Source organism: Alexandromys fortis, unplaced genomic scaffold, assembly GCF_014885135.2.
Source record: "Alexandromys fortis isolate MF-2015 unplaced genomic scaffold, M_Fortis_MF-2015_v1.1 scaffold_48, whole genome shotgun sequence".
NCBI lineage: Eukaryota > Metazoa > Chordata > Mammalia > Rodentia > Cricetidae > Alexandromys > Alexandromys fortis.
The window spans coordinates 3,470,687-3,484,550 of NW_026067947.1; positions in this window are offsets into that span (position 1 = coordinate 3,470,687).

The following is a 13,864-nucleotide window of genomic DNA, read 5'->3' on the forward strand; positions in this document are numbered from 1 at the left end:
GGAGATACAAGCCAGCTGCCCAAGAAACAAAATGCCAGAAGTCCCATAAAAGCCACAGCCATAATGGAACTGAGTTCATTTAAATGTAAGAGCTAGTTAGTAATAAGCCTGAACTATAGGCCAAGCATCAAGTTTCCCAGTGATTATTTAGAAGTGGCTGCAGGATGGGACAGGACAGAGAAAACCACTAATTACAGCACATTATACACATGAACATCATATGAACATCACACACAATTGAAAACACATACTATATACATATACCACACACATAAATCATATACTCCCACTGTACACTATATATGCAAATATTGTACATACCTTTTCACACACCATACACTGTATACATAATGTGGGTCAATGGTCTGTATTTTGTCAATTATATTTTAAATAAATACTGATTGGCCAGACAGGAAGTAGAGGCAGGTCAATGAGAACAGGAGAATTCTGGGAAGAGGAAAGCTTGGTCCTCAGTCGTGACCCAGCCACAGAAGAAGTAAGATGTAACTGCCTTGCTGAATAAAGTACCAAGCCACAGGGCTAACATAGACGAGAATAATGGGCTAATATAAATTATAAGAGTTAATAAGAAGCCTGAGCTAATGGGCCAATCAGTTTAGACAATGTAGACCTCTGTGTGATTTCTTTGGGGACTTAATGACTGTAGGACCAGACAGGACAGAAAACTCAGTCAACACATACACATACTATATATACATCATACACACACACTATATATATGTATATATATATTATACCTATATCTGACATAGAGATACCGTGCACACACATCATGATATACATAGCATACACACACTGTATGCATATCACATACTGCACACACCTATGATATACCACTATACACACATCAAACATATTATGCATATACTATACACACACTGTACACATATCATACACACTGTACACACATGCCACACATACCGTACATATACAGAGTTCACAAAAACCATCCACATATCCCATATGCTCTTATACATCAGCCACACACTCATACACAAGGTGTGTACACACGGGTATGTATTTATGCTCCTACTGGAATGTAGTTCATTTGATCCCATCACCTTGCAGCTACCTGCTCTTATTCCAACAATGATTCCATTCATCAGGGTACATTCAGGCCTCCCTTTTTAAGATTTCCACTGTAAAATGAAAATACTTCTGAAAAAAAAAAAACCTATATGGCTCTGTTTGATATTTGAAAACAACCAAACCAAAGTTCAGATACACCCTGGGGCAGGGTACTGAGCAGGTTACCCCAGGTATTTTCTTTAAGATAGGTTCCTGATTGTTCCCCACGCTTCAGAAAGTAGCTTTCCAGGCAGCAATAAAAAGTGAAATTGGAACAAGAGTACCTCACTGGTAGAGTCGCTTCAACAAGCATGCAGTTTCCCGGGGGGAGGACCCCTGAAGCACCGCATTCTTTGGCATCCGTGATGCACACGGTGCTCATGGAAACATTCTATACGATTGCTGACAGAATAGCCTTATATGGAGAACACAGCTTACAAGTGCCCACCCCCACTGCAACACGCTATATCTTCCTTCAGGGGCCTGGATTTCCGTTCTGGTAACTAAAACAAGACTTTAACCTGTAACCTCTGCTGTTTCTCTATCAGGAAGGAGATTGTCATGACCTAAGTCACTTGTCTGTCAGTCACAGGGCTGCATAATCATAAATTCATTTTTTTCCGATTGGAAAATAATAAATGTTCGAGACAGAAAAGCTGGAAGACAATGGGTGTACGTATTACCTAGCTGTGTATGTACAACCAGGCAGTATTTCTGCAGTGACCTCCCACATCTCTCTGTGGTATGAGTGCATGGCATGCTGCTGTGGAGAACTAACTGGGAAGGGCAAGTCCGTTCTGTCACTTGCTAGCTGCAGGACACCAGGCAAGCAGCTCTGTCTAGTCAGCAGTGAAATGGGAATGGTGCGTGTACACACTGGGAGGACACAAAAATCACAGCCCAGTGTCTGACGTGGGGTAAGAATCCAAATTAATTATATTCATGGTCTTATCACTGTACTGTGTGGAAGGCAGCTGTTATCGCCAAAAATTCGATTGAGAGCTTTTTCCTTGACAGAATGTTAAATTCCATTACAAGGACATAATTCAAACTTGGAGCTAGTAAGCTGCTAGTTGGAACTATCCATAGGTTTGTAAACAGAATAGGCTGTAGCCTGGGAGGAAGGAGTGACATCAAAGCCACTGAACAGAATTAAAAACAACAACAACAAAAAGTCTTAGAAATTTACTACCCACAGTCTCAGCATCTCAGACAGTGGGTTCGCACATAGATTTGTTTAGATGTTTAAAAACCCAATCAATGTAGGTGGGGGCACATGTGCAAACATGTCAGACTGGCAAGAGGAGGTGTTAGTGGTATCTGGTATTGCTAAGCATGTCTACATTGCTAAGGACTGCCATCCACTCAAATAATTTTCTGAACACTTAAAACAGCAATGCTGGGTCTGAGAAGCCTTGTTTTCTCCTAGGCAGCTTGTGACCCCAAGGCGTCAGGATAACTCATTTATGAAGCAGGCACCACACTGATGCTTCGTGTGAATTATTCTGGAAGCACGCTTCCCGACAGGCCTAAGGGATTAAGACCTTCACCTAAATTCCGCAACCCACAAGTGGCTGAATGCATCCCCCACCATCTCAGTTCCTACACGTCTCCCCTTGTTTCTAACTCCTCCCTGTCCTGCGGTGTTTATGGAGATAATACCGAATGGTAACAGAGATCCCACCAGACACACAAACTCCATACCAGCGTTCTTTCCCCTTTAGAACCCTGAGAGTCAATGGAGAAAAGATGAACAAACATGAAGAGTGCAACAGAAAAGGAGCAATGATTGATTCTTGATGTCTGCGACAGGGGCGGGAAAAGAGTTTGATAGCATCTGGCCACAGGTTTGCCATCCTTAGACTCCAGGAGCTTTATTAAGGCCTTGCCAAGTGCCATCCACCTATGCTCCTACGTTTCCCTCTGTTTACAGCCCCCCTTTTTGGCCAAGATCCCATTTCTTGCAAAGTTGTACACATCAAAGAGAATCAAAGATTGAAGAGTCTGCTAAAAGGATTTATTCGATCCACTGCTGTCCCTGGGCGCAGAGAAACCACTGAAGTCTCAGTTCCTCGCCTACACAGAGAGAAAACATCAAAGTTCATAAAAAAAAAAAAAATCCCAGCACACTTCCACCCAGAGTTAAAGCCAAAAAACAAACAACTCTGGGGGTTGGGCTGATTTCACAAAACAATTGGAGTGGCAAACACCAATGACTCTCGACTTGCAGGAGGCCAAAAAATAATCGACATTTAAAAAAAAATTATGCAATTTGGGCAAACTGGGATTGCTGGGGTTGGGGTGGGGGGAGAAAGAGCAGAAATCATACAAACGAAATAAAGTCACATACCAACAAACACTTAAACCACTATAGCTGAGTTACAGAACCAAAGCTCATGTTTTAGTTACAAAGATCTGAGGGATGGGGGTGGAAAGTAAACAGAAGTCCTAGGAGAAAATCATTAATAAAACACTCTGAAATACTTTCCCACAAGTAAATTTTTAAGTAAGCAGCACTCTTGTGTGTTTAAAAAAAAAAAAAAACAACAAAACAAACCCCACCAAACCCAAAAAACAACAACAAAAACAAAACAAATCTTCCACATTCCTGTCCAAATAAGACATTGCATGCTTTCAACCAAAACTCTTGACATTCCTTTGTCCTAGCATTTATTATATCTGGGAGGTACCACGTTTTAAAAAAATCCTCCAAAAAGGCCAAACAAGCTGAGCAATCAGTAGAGGGGCTGCATAGTGAATAAGGAAGGGAAAAGAACAAAGTCAAACCCACCCCAAAAGAAACTAAAAGAAAACTTGGGCCGACAACCTTGCAGTGTATAATCTCATGAACTTCCTGTTTACTAACAACACGTACACACACAAAACCACCCACAGCAAGTTTTCCAGGAAGTCGGATATGTAAATAAAACATTTTGAACTTCTTTAGTAAAATGAACATATTTTCTTCCTAAACCACCTCTCAGACTATTAAAGGAAATGGGGGCAGCTTTCATTTGAAAAGTGAGAAACAAGATCCCCGGGGTCATATTTTGACCTTCCTAGAGATCCCAAGATATACAAAGATAAAACACAGAGCATATGGTTGCTGTTTTTTTTCTTATGAAACAAGCTATTTTTTTTAATCAGTTGTCTGAGAGCAAAACAGTCTATTTATGCAACACAAAAGTAAATTAACTTTTGAAAACTTCTCAAGCAAAGTGGGTTTTGCTAATGTCACGCTTAGCGCAACTCCACCGAATCTTTCTCTTCAAGCCACCTCAGTTGTGTCTACGAGGACCAGCACATTGGGATGAAAAGAGGCAGCAATTACCCAGATGTTGTGTCTAGTCACCAGTGGCTGGAATTTCCCGTAGTTGCTCTTAGTTTCCCTGGGAGCTGGCTGAGAAGACTGTTCGAACATTTTTCTCTTCGTTTCGGGCTCCCCACGCTGTTGGGCAGCTTGCACCCAGTGTGAGAGGTTTCCCATCCCCACCCTGAGTCACTCAGTTTAGTTGGAATCTTCCTGGTAGGTAGGCCTCAAAGAATGCATTTTTTCTAACTCTGGGATTTGAGAACTCTTTTCTGTCTGTCAAAGTCCACAGTCCTGCTGTGGTCTATGGGTTGGAGCAGGAAAAAATACCCACATCTGTATCCTTTCCCTTTCTTCCAAATGCCCCTCCTACCCAAGCCCACAGAAATGCCAGCTCTTTTACATGAAGGCCACTCCTTCAAGTCCCCACATCTTGAATGGCCAAGAGGCAGAATGAGACTTGTTCCAACTCCCTTCCACTTCCCCCCATGTCTTCTTATAGTAATTCATCTCATTCTGGAATCTCTGTTTGCGCTAAAGCCACCCCGTGCTGGTCCACTGATGCCCAGGAGGTGATAGGTGTTTGATTGGGATCTCCAGCTCACCCTGCCCTCTCAGAAAAATCTCCAACAAAGAAAAGGAGCCAAAAAGCCCCATTCCGTATTCTTGGTGGCTGTTGCAACTCCTCCCCTGAAGTTGCCCAGAGGCCGATACCCTGCCTAAAACATACCCTACTTGGGCACAAATCCAGCTTATGGAAGAGATGTCATCACCCCTATAGGGTATTTAAGCTCCCTGCTTTAGTTCAGTCATGTGACTTCTTCTGCCTCTTCTGCTTCAAACACCAGGGAGTTGCTTTGTTCAAAATAAACCTGTTCTTTTACTTTTTCAATTTGGCTTGATCTGGCTTACTGTGTCGGCAGAGAAACTATTGAGGTACAGCAAGCCTATTAATAAATAGGATGGCCCAAACTCAGAAGTCACACAGCCCCAGGACTCATCCTGCTTCAGCGAATGGTGTAAATTATTCCCCTCGAACCCCAAGCTCCAATCTCTGTCCTCATCTGTGGAGAGGATGCAATGATTCTCTGGGCATCCTAGAGCTCTCTTGAGAATTTGCTCTGCTTCATGGTCTCTGCACAACACGCATTAAGAAGGGACAGGTGTGTGGGGAAAGTGACCTCAGAAACACCTACAAACAAAAACAGTAAGTGGACGGAAATCCGAAGAGCTGTGTGGTGGTTTGAAAGAAAATGGCCCCCAAAGGGAGTGGCAGTATTAGGTGGTATGGCCTTGGTATTAGGTGTGGTCTTGTTGGAGGAAGTGTGTCACTGTGGAGGTGGGCTTTGAGGTCTCATATATGCTCAAGCCATACCCAGTGAGACAGACCACTTCCTGTTGCCTGCAGATCAAGATGCAGGCCTCTCGGCTACTTCTCTGGCACCATGTCTGCCTGCACTGTGCTATGTCCCACCATGATGATAACAGACTAAACCTCTGAAAATGTAAGCCACCCCGCTACATGCTTTCTTTTATAAGAGTTGTCATGGTCGTGGTGACTCCGCACAGCAATAGAAACCTTGACTAAGAAAAGCTGTCAGCTTCAGAGTGAGCGGTACTTGCTTTTCTTCTCACTGTGACCAGCCAATCAACAGAAACAACTTAAAGGAAAAGAGGTTTCTTGTGCCTCATGGTTTCAGAGGTTTGGGGGTCTAACATGGCGAAGAAGGCACTGCAAGAGGAATAGCTCAGTCTGTGTCAACAGGAATGTAAGGCAGCTGGTGATGTAACGGTGGCCAAACAGGAAGCAGAGACCTAGAGCAGACCCAGGGGGTAGATGGAACTAGCCTTCAAAGACTACCCCATTTGTGTATTTCTGCCAATCAGGCTTCCCGTTCTTAAAGCATCTATAGCCCTTCCAAAATGGGCTACTTACTAAGGACCAAACAAATGAACCTGAGGAGACAGTTAAAGCCTCAGCAGAGTCCACAGCAGGAGGGAGAGGAGAAGAGGGAGTTCAGAAGTGCAAAGTCGCAGTTCCAAGAAGGTCTCTGCGAGGTCAGTAAAATCTTGAAGGTCGGTCACTTGTGTGCAAATGCCCGCAATAGCATTAGCGTCCCTACTACATCAGGGAACCTGAGAAGCCACCACTGGGATTACGTAATAGTGAGTGTGACAATCCAAGCCCCACAGGGAGTGGCCACGGCTGTGATGATAGTAATGACAATGACATCACTTCCAATGATAGTGGCGTTCTTGCAATGTAGCTTACTATTTTTTTCCACCACCACCACCACCCACCCACACACACATGCACACACTGCTACCACGTTCAAAGCCTACCCAGTCCACATCCTTGTCACCCCGCACTCAATTAACCTTTCCTTGCAAACAAGTACTGGGCAATAAGCTGTATTCCCTTGCCACTAAACAGTAAAGATAAGTCTTATGATCATCCCATCCCCGCCATATATTATCATTCTAGTCCGAATGAATTCAGCCCAGTGTGGAGAAGTATTCCAGGCCACTGATGTTTCCAAGGTACTTCACTTTGTACTCAGAATGTGGTACATTGTTTCTAAGGATTGTTTCTAAGAATATACAAATACCCAGTGCCCAACAACTAAGTAAATTTTATATGTGACCTCCTATAAGAGATGGCTCCGTGGATAAAAAGACTAACCTAGAGTAGATGGCTCAGCATCAGAAACAAGAGACACACTGCCTCAAACTGGAAGTTGAGGCATCGGACCCCCGACCACGCACACCATGCCATGTACAACACTGTATGCATATACGCACATGCGTGCACACACAATTATTTTTTGAGACTCAAAAGACATGTAAAGTAATAGGAAAAGGAGACTCACAAGGAAACTGGAAGCATTCAAAATCATCTCTGAGCTGCATAGATGTCGGAATTGTCAAACAAAAAACATCAAGGGTAAACCATGAGAGGGGCACACAAGGTGCTCAGTAAGAAGAGGGGCGCAAGGTCCCAGTTGGCATGAAAAAGGAAAGAAGGCTGGGCAGAGAGAGGAAGGCACAAAAGCGGGAAGGGGAATAGGGAAAAGGTAGGAGAGAAAGAACAAACACAAATTTTGTATGAAAAATTTCATAATAAAATGAACCTTTTTGTAGGCTAATAAAAGTTTAAAGAAGTTAAAAATTAAATAAAAATTAAAGGTTATTGCAACTGTGTCCCAAGGGAAAGTAGAAAATATCTTTAAATGAGTAAAAGCACAACACGTTAGGATGTGGCAGCTACAGCAGTAGCTAGGAGAGTTTTACAACATCTGCTGTATGATAGGAGGAAAGTGATTGCCAATCCGTCATCAAACTGTGCGACAACAGAAACAAGAGCGGCTAGCTCTACGACAGGCAGAAGAGAGTCCTAGGAAGTGCGTTAAATAGTGAAGACAAATAACTGGTCTTTTAGTAAACCCATGACCTGCCAGTAGAATAGAGCAAAGCTATACACGTCAGCAACCTCATGAGTGAAGAGCATAGTCCACACCAGACACCTAAGTGATCCTAAGGGCTACTATGTGCAAGACCACAGACATCAATTCAGAAAGCTAGGACAAAGGTCTGGGAGACAGCTCAGCAGGTAAGAGCACTAGTAGCTCTCACAGAGGACCCAGGTTCAGCTCCCATCACCCACACGGAGTCTCTCACCTGTCCAGAACTCCTGTCCCAAAGTGCCTGGCACGTACTTCTGAACCCTACAGGCTCCCAGTGCACATACATTCATTCAGGCAAAACACTCGTGCACAAAATAAAGAAATCTAAAAACGAAAAGTTTAAACTAGGATTAACAGGTCTGTTTTTAAAAAGCAACAAGCTATCAGGAGTCACTCAAGAAGAAATCAGTAACCTGAATAAACTTAGATTTGTTTTTTAAATAGAAATCAGAAAAGGAGAAAGAAAAACAACTTCCCTAACAAACCAAAACAAACAAACAAATGGGAAAAGAAAGAACAAAGCAAACAAAAGAAAAAAAAAAAAACCCAGCTCAGCCTCACATGATTTCACTGGCAAATTCCAACAAACACTGGAAGATGAAACAAAACCGAATCTAAACAATCTTTCCCAGAAAACAGAACAGGCGGGAGCTCTTCCCAGCTCATAAAATGAGGCCATCATTAATCCAGTGCCAAAACCGGACAAAGGCAATGCAAACATTTTCAGACTGATATCTTTCATGAATATAGCTGCAAAACTCATCAAAATAATAAGACAGCAAATTCAGCAGTATGCAGTAACAGTGTAGGACAGCCACAGAAAGCTTACTGCAGGAATGCAAAGCTACTTAATATTGGACAGCTAACCAACGTGATCATAGTATCAGACACTAAGAATGCCTCATGATCAGATACTTGATTTTAAAAAAGGTAAGCTTTAATCTTTGTCTATGACACAAAATGTTCTGTCAGTTAGGGACAGTAATAAAAGACATTGAAGTCAGAAGGAAATAGACAAAACTGCCCCATGTAGAGACGATATGAATGAATGTCCATGTGTAAAACTTGAGATGCCTCAGGGTTTGGCAACACCCTCTGAGCAATGCTAAGTGGCTCCTGTGTGCTTATTACATGAGAACTATTACTGTAATTTTTGTAAATTAGTAAAAAAATTTTTTTGAGACAGGGTCTCCCTCTTTAGCCAAGGCTGGCCCAGAACTAACTGTATAACTCAGGATGATGTCTAACTCCTGGCAAGCCTCTTGCCTCAGCCTCCCAAGTGCGGAGATTACAAGTATAAGCAGCCATTCCAAGCTAGATTTAATTTTTGAAAAATCTTCTTTATACTAGTTACCACACCAAAAAGGAGAGGATACAATTCATAGGTAAAAATCCATCAAAACAAGTCACAGAAAACTTGTGAGGGATCACACAAAGCAAATTGATGAAGAGACATACCATGTTCATGGACTCAGAATAGTTAAGCGTCCAATTCTTTAAAAGCGGACACATATATTTAACAGGGATGCCAGTCGATATCCCTAAAGGTTGTTGTTGTGTTGTGTTGTGTTGCAGTATCGAAGAATGGATATGGTCAAGTGACTCCGACAATGGTACAAGGCAATTCAACTGAGGAAGGACTGCCTGTCCATATGGATGCTGGAGGATATGGACATGTGCATATTTAAGAAAATAAGAGGATGACTTCTAACAAAACTTCATCACTTATACAAATTAATTCATAGTGAATTATATGGATAAAAAGCAAAAGATAAAGCTTTCAGAAACATTGAGAAAAAAATTGGCTTGCTGTTACATAGAGTTCTTAGTAATACTTCTTTAAAAAAATCAATAAATTGGATTTCATGAAAATTTAAAACATTTACTATGCAAAGACATAAAAAGATAAGCTACTAACTAGGAAAAAACATTTGGAAATTATTTAGCCAATAATGGACTTCAATCTAAGAAACACAAGCAACAGGAAAACTCAACTGAAAGGGAAAAAATTCAGTTACAGAATGAATGAAAAGTTTGAACAGACACTTCACAAAGAAGGTCCGTGAATAGCAGAAACAAACAAGTGATGTTCAACCTCTTTCAATCAGACAAGAGCAAATCAAGTCCACAAAGAGACACCACTACATCTGTTTGCCTGGGGCTAGGCAGGACCTGTCAATGCCAAAAGGCGGCAACAAGGATGCTCAAACATCGCAGGGAGGAATGCAAAAATATTACAGCCTCTCTGAAAAGCACTTAAATAATTTCTAATGGATTTTAAATGCTTGCTCAAACACCCAGCAATTCCCTTCATATGTATTTACTATAGATAAATAAAAAAAATCCGCATTCACATAAAAATGATTATTACCTGTTGTCTTTGCTTTATACTTTAAAGGGTTAAATTCTATATTATTTACATTTTATTTCAGTAGAAAAGAAAGAAAATATACCTCTGCCTTCAAATAGACAGAAAAGTGTAAAGCAGTTTTATCCACGAATGCCAAAAACTTTTTTTAGTTATATATTTTTATTTATTTATTTATTAAAGATTTCTGTCTCTTCCCCCCAGCCGCCTCCACTTTCCCTCCCCCTCCCCCAATCAAGTGTCAGTCCAAAGAGCAATCAGGGTTCCCTGCCCTGTGGGAAGTCCGAGGACCACCCACCTCCATCCAGGTCTAGTAAGATGAGCATCCAAACTGCCTAGGCTCCCACAAAACCAATAGGTGCAGTAGGATCAAAAACCCATTGCCACTGTTCTTGAGGTCTCAGTAGCCCTCATTGTCCGCTATGTTCAGCAAGACCGCTTTTAACCCAGGCTTTTTCAGACCCAGGCCAGCTGGCCTTGGTGAGTTCCCCATAGAACATCCCCATTGTCTCAGTGTATGGGTGTACCCCCTGTGGTTCTGAGTTCCTTGCTTGTGCTCTCTCTCCTTCTGCTCCTGATTTGGACCTTAAACATTCGAAATGTTCTTCAACAATGAACACATGACCTATGGTATAGCCATATCATGGAAACATACTCAGCCATTAAAAGAGCTAATGATACAAGCAACAGCCTTTCAGATGGATGTGAAAGGCATTATGCAGAGGGTATTATGCGGCGTAGCAAGTCTCAAGAGAGGACATAGTGCAGATTCCACTTATATGGTGATGGAGGAAGGTCATCTGTCTATCTGTTGCTTTCATTGGTTAATTAATAAAGAAACTGCTTGGCCTGATAGGGCAGAAAATTAGGTGGGGGAGTAGACAGAACAGAATGCTGGGAGGAAGAAGGCAGTGAGGCTGAAGCCATAGTTCTCCTCTCCGAGATGGATGTAGGCTAGAATCTTTCCCGGTAAGCCACCACTTCATGGTGTTACACACATTAATAGAAATAGGTTAATCAAGTGTCGATTGCCTTGGGTGGGTTGTTTGTAACCCACCCTGCAGTCAGTTACTCCAGGGTCACGGAGAGGTACTATCTGGAAGAGAATGGGCTAGGAAAGAAGGAGAAGGCTAAGCAGGGGTTCTTGTCAAAGCCTCCGTTTATTAGAGTCCTGGTTGCTGTGAGAATTAGCCAAGAAGAGCCAAGAACGGGCCAGGCAATATTTAAAAGAATACAGTTTCCGTGTAATTATTTTGGGGCATAAGCTAGCCAGGCGTGCGGGAGCCAGGCAGGAACGCAGCCCGCCGCTCATCACAACAATATGACATTGAAAGAAGACAGAATCACAGAGGCTAAGAAAATTTCCCTCCTTGCCAAGCGGTAAGATGGTGAGGGTTTAGTGTTTAGAGGTAGTAATTCCATTCTGTACCTTGATTATGGTAGTGGCTGTATAAATCCAAGGAAATATTTAAACTCAAGGGAATTGCATTTCAAAAAATTAAAATTTATACTATTTGAACTCAAAGGCAGTGTCTTTCTGTGTCTGTGACCAGACACCATGATCACTACAGTTCTTTCTCTGTTTTTGTTTTTGAAGACAGGGTTTCTTTGTGTAACTGCCCTAGCTGTTCTGGAACTTGCTTTGTGGACCAAGCTGGCCTCGAACTCACAGATCTCACAGATATCCACCTGCCTCCCTGGTGCACAGTAACTCTTATAAAGGAAAACACTTGATTGGGGTGGCTTGCTTACAGTTTCAGGGGTTCAGTCCATTATCATCACGGTGGGGAGCACGAGGGCAGATGTGGCGCTGGAGGAATGGCTGAGAGTCCTACATCTTACAGGCAACAGGAAGTCAACTGTGACACTGGTTCATATCCTGAGCACAGGAAATCTCAAAGCCTGCCCGCACGGTAACACATTTCCTCACCCAAGACCATGCCCACTCCAACAAAGCCACGCCTCTTAACAGTGCTACTCTCTATGAGATTATGGGGGGAGGGGTCAATTACATTCAAACTATCACAGACAGTAATTCATAAAACAAATCAAAACCATCACCTTTTTAAACACCTCCCTATAGCATAAAACAACCAAAAAACTCTCAGATCCTTCCCTCCCCTTGTTCTAACAGTCCACCCTTCCTCTCTTGCTCTGTATTGACTAACAGTGCAAACTGAAGCCAACTTTTGAGTCCCCAGACTTCCTGCCATCTTGATGTAGCCATCACGGCAGCTCCAGTGATGACGGAGTCAGGTGATGACTGAGTCACGTGAGATCAGTCTGTAATGAAATGATTCCGTCCTCCAGAGGCCAGTTGGGACTTCTCTGCCTTAATGGGTCATTTGTGTCATCTCCTAAGTGGCTTACCCTATCTTGGTTTCTGTTTGTCTTTTGGGTGTCTACTAGATCTGCATATATCAGTCCCCTGCTTAGACAGTGACAAATGCTGGCCAATGACCCATCATCACCTCTAGGGCAGGCTCTAGCACGTGCGTGCGCGCGCACACACACACACACACACACACACACACACACACACCTCTTCTCTCCCCCCTGGAGTCTCTTTAACTTCCCTGCTTGACTTTACTGTTTTCTTTCTTTTCATTCAAAAACATCCTTCCCATCCTTAAATACCTCAGTTAGGTTTTCCCAGACTCTAACTTTTACTTCCCAACACTCTCCCTGCTGTGCCCACAACTCTTTCTTTCCGTTCTTAGGGACAATTTAGCACATGGTGGGTCTGTTCTTTCTGCTCCATCCTGGTTTCCTAACAACTCAGCTGCTAGAGGTAAGGGGCGGGTCACATCTGTTTCCAAAGCCAGACAGGGACCTGACAGGTTCTGCAGGAGATGGTGCAGATGGCCCCGTAGAAGAAAGACTAGAAGACTCTAGTCTTCTATAACCTAGAAACATTTGCTAAACTTCTGCTTTTCACCTGCGGGTTTTCCTGTCCTGTACAGACAGTTTTGTCTTGAGGGTTGGTTTTTGAAACAAAGTCTCACTATGTATCCCAGCTGGCCTTGAACTAGAGATCTTACTACCTCCTATATGCTGGGATCGCAGGTATGTGTCGCCATGACTGTCCTTGGAGGTTTATAACACAAGAGTACTGGGGGGTCGGGGTGCCGTCGTGTTTATGGGAAGGACAGAGGCCTGCATGGAAAGGAGCTAATGATATTCAGGCAAGATGAATGCCCCAGATCTTGGCTCCTTTTAATATTTATTCTAATGCCATTTTCCCTCTTTAATAGAATATGAGAGTCATTCAGGTTTCAATAATTCAGAATATATTCCCGACTTGAAGGTGGTTTGTCAGCTAACCACATTTGCTCTTCTTCTAGAAGCACGCGGGCTTTGGGTCTTGGTTATTTCCCATTTGTGCCCCCGGCCCCATCCCTCCTCCTCCTTACCTCAAGCAGCAGCACCCTGCCATTTTACCCTCTACCTCTCTAAAGCTTTCTCTGTCTTCTCCAGAAACATTTCCGGATCTCCGCTTGAGCTACACATCTTAATTTGAAAGGTTGTTGTTTATAATGATGCTACTCAAACTTCGTGAATAACAAAGAGAGGGGGGAAAGTCCTCCTCCAAATACTAAATGAGAGACTCCACCCCTGTCCTCTATACCATCT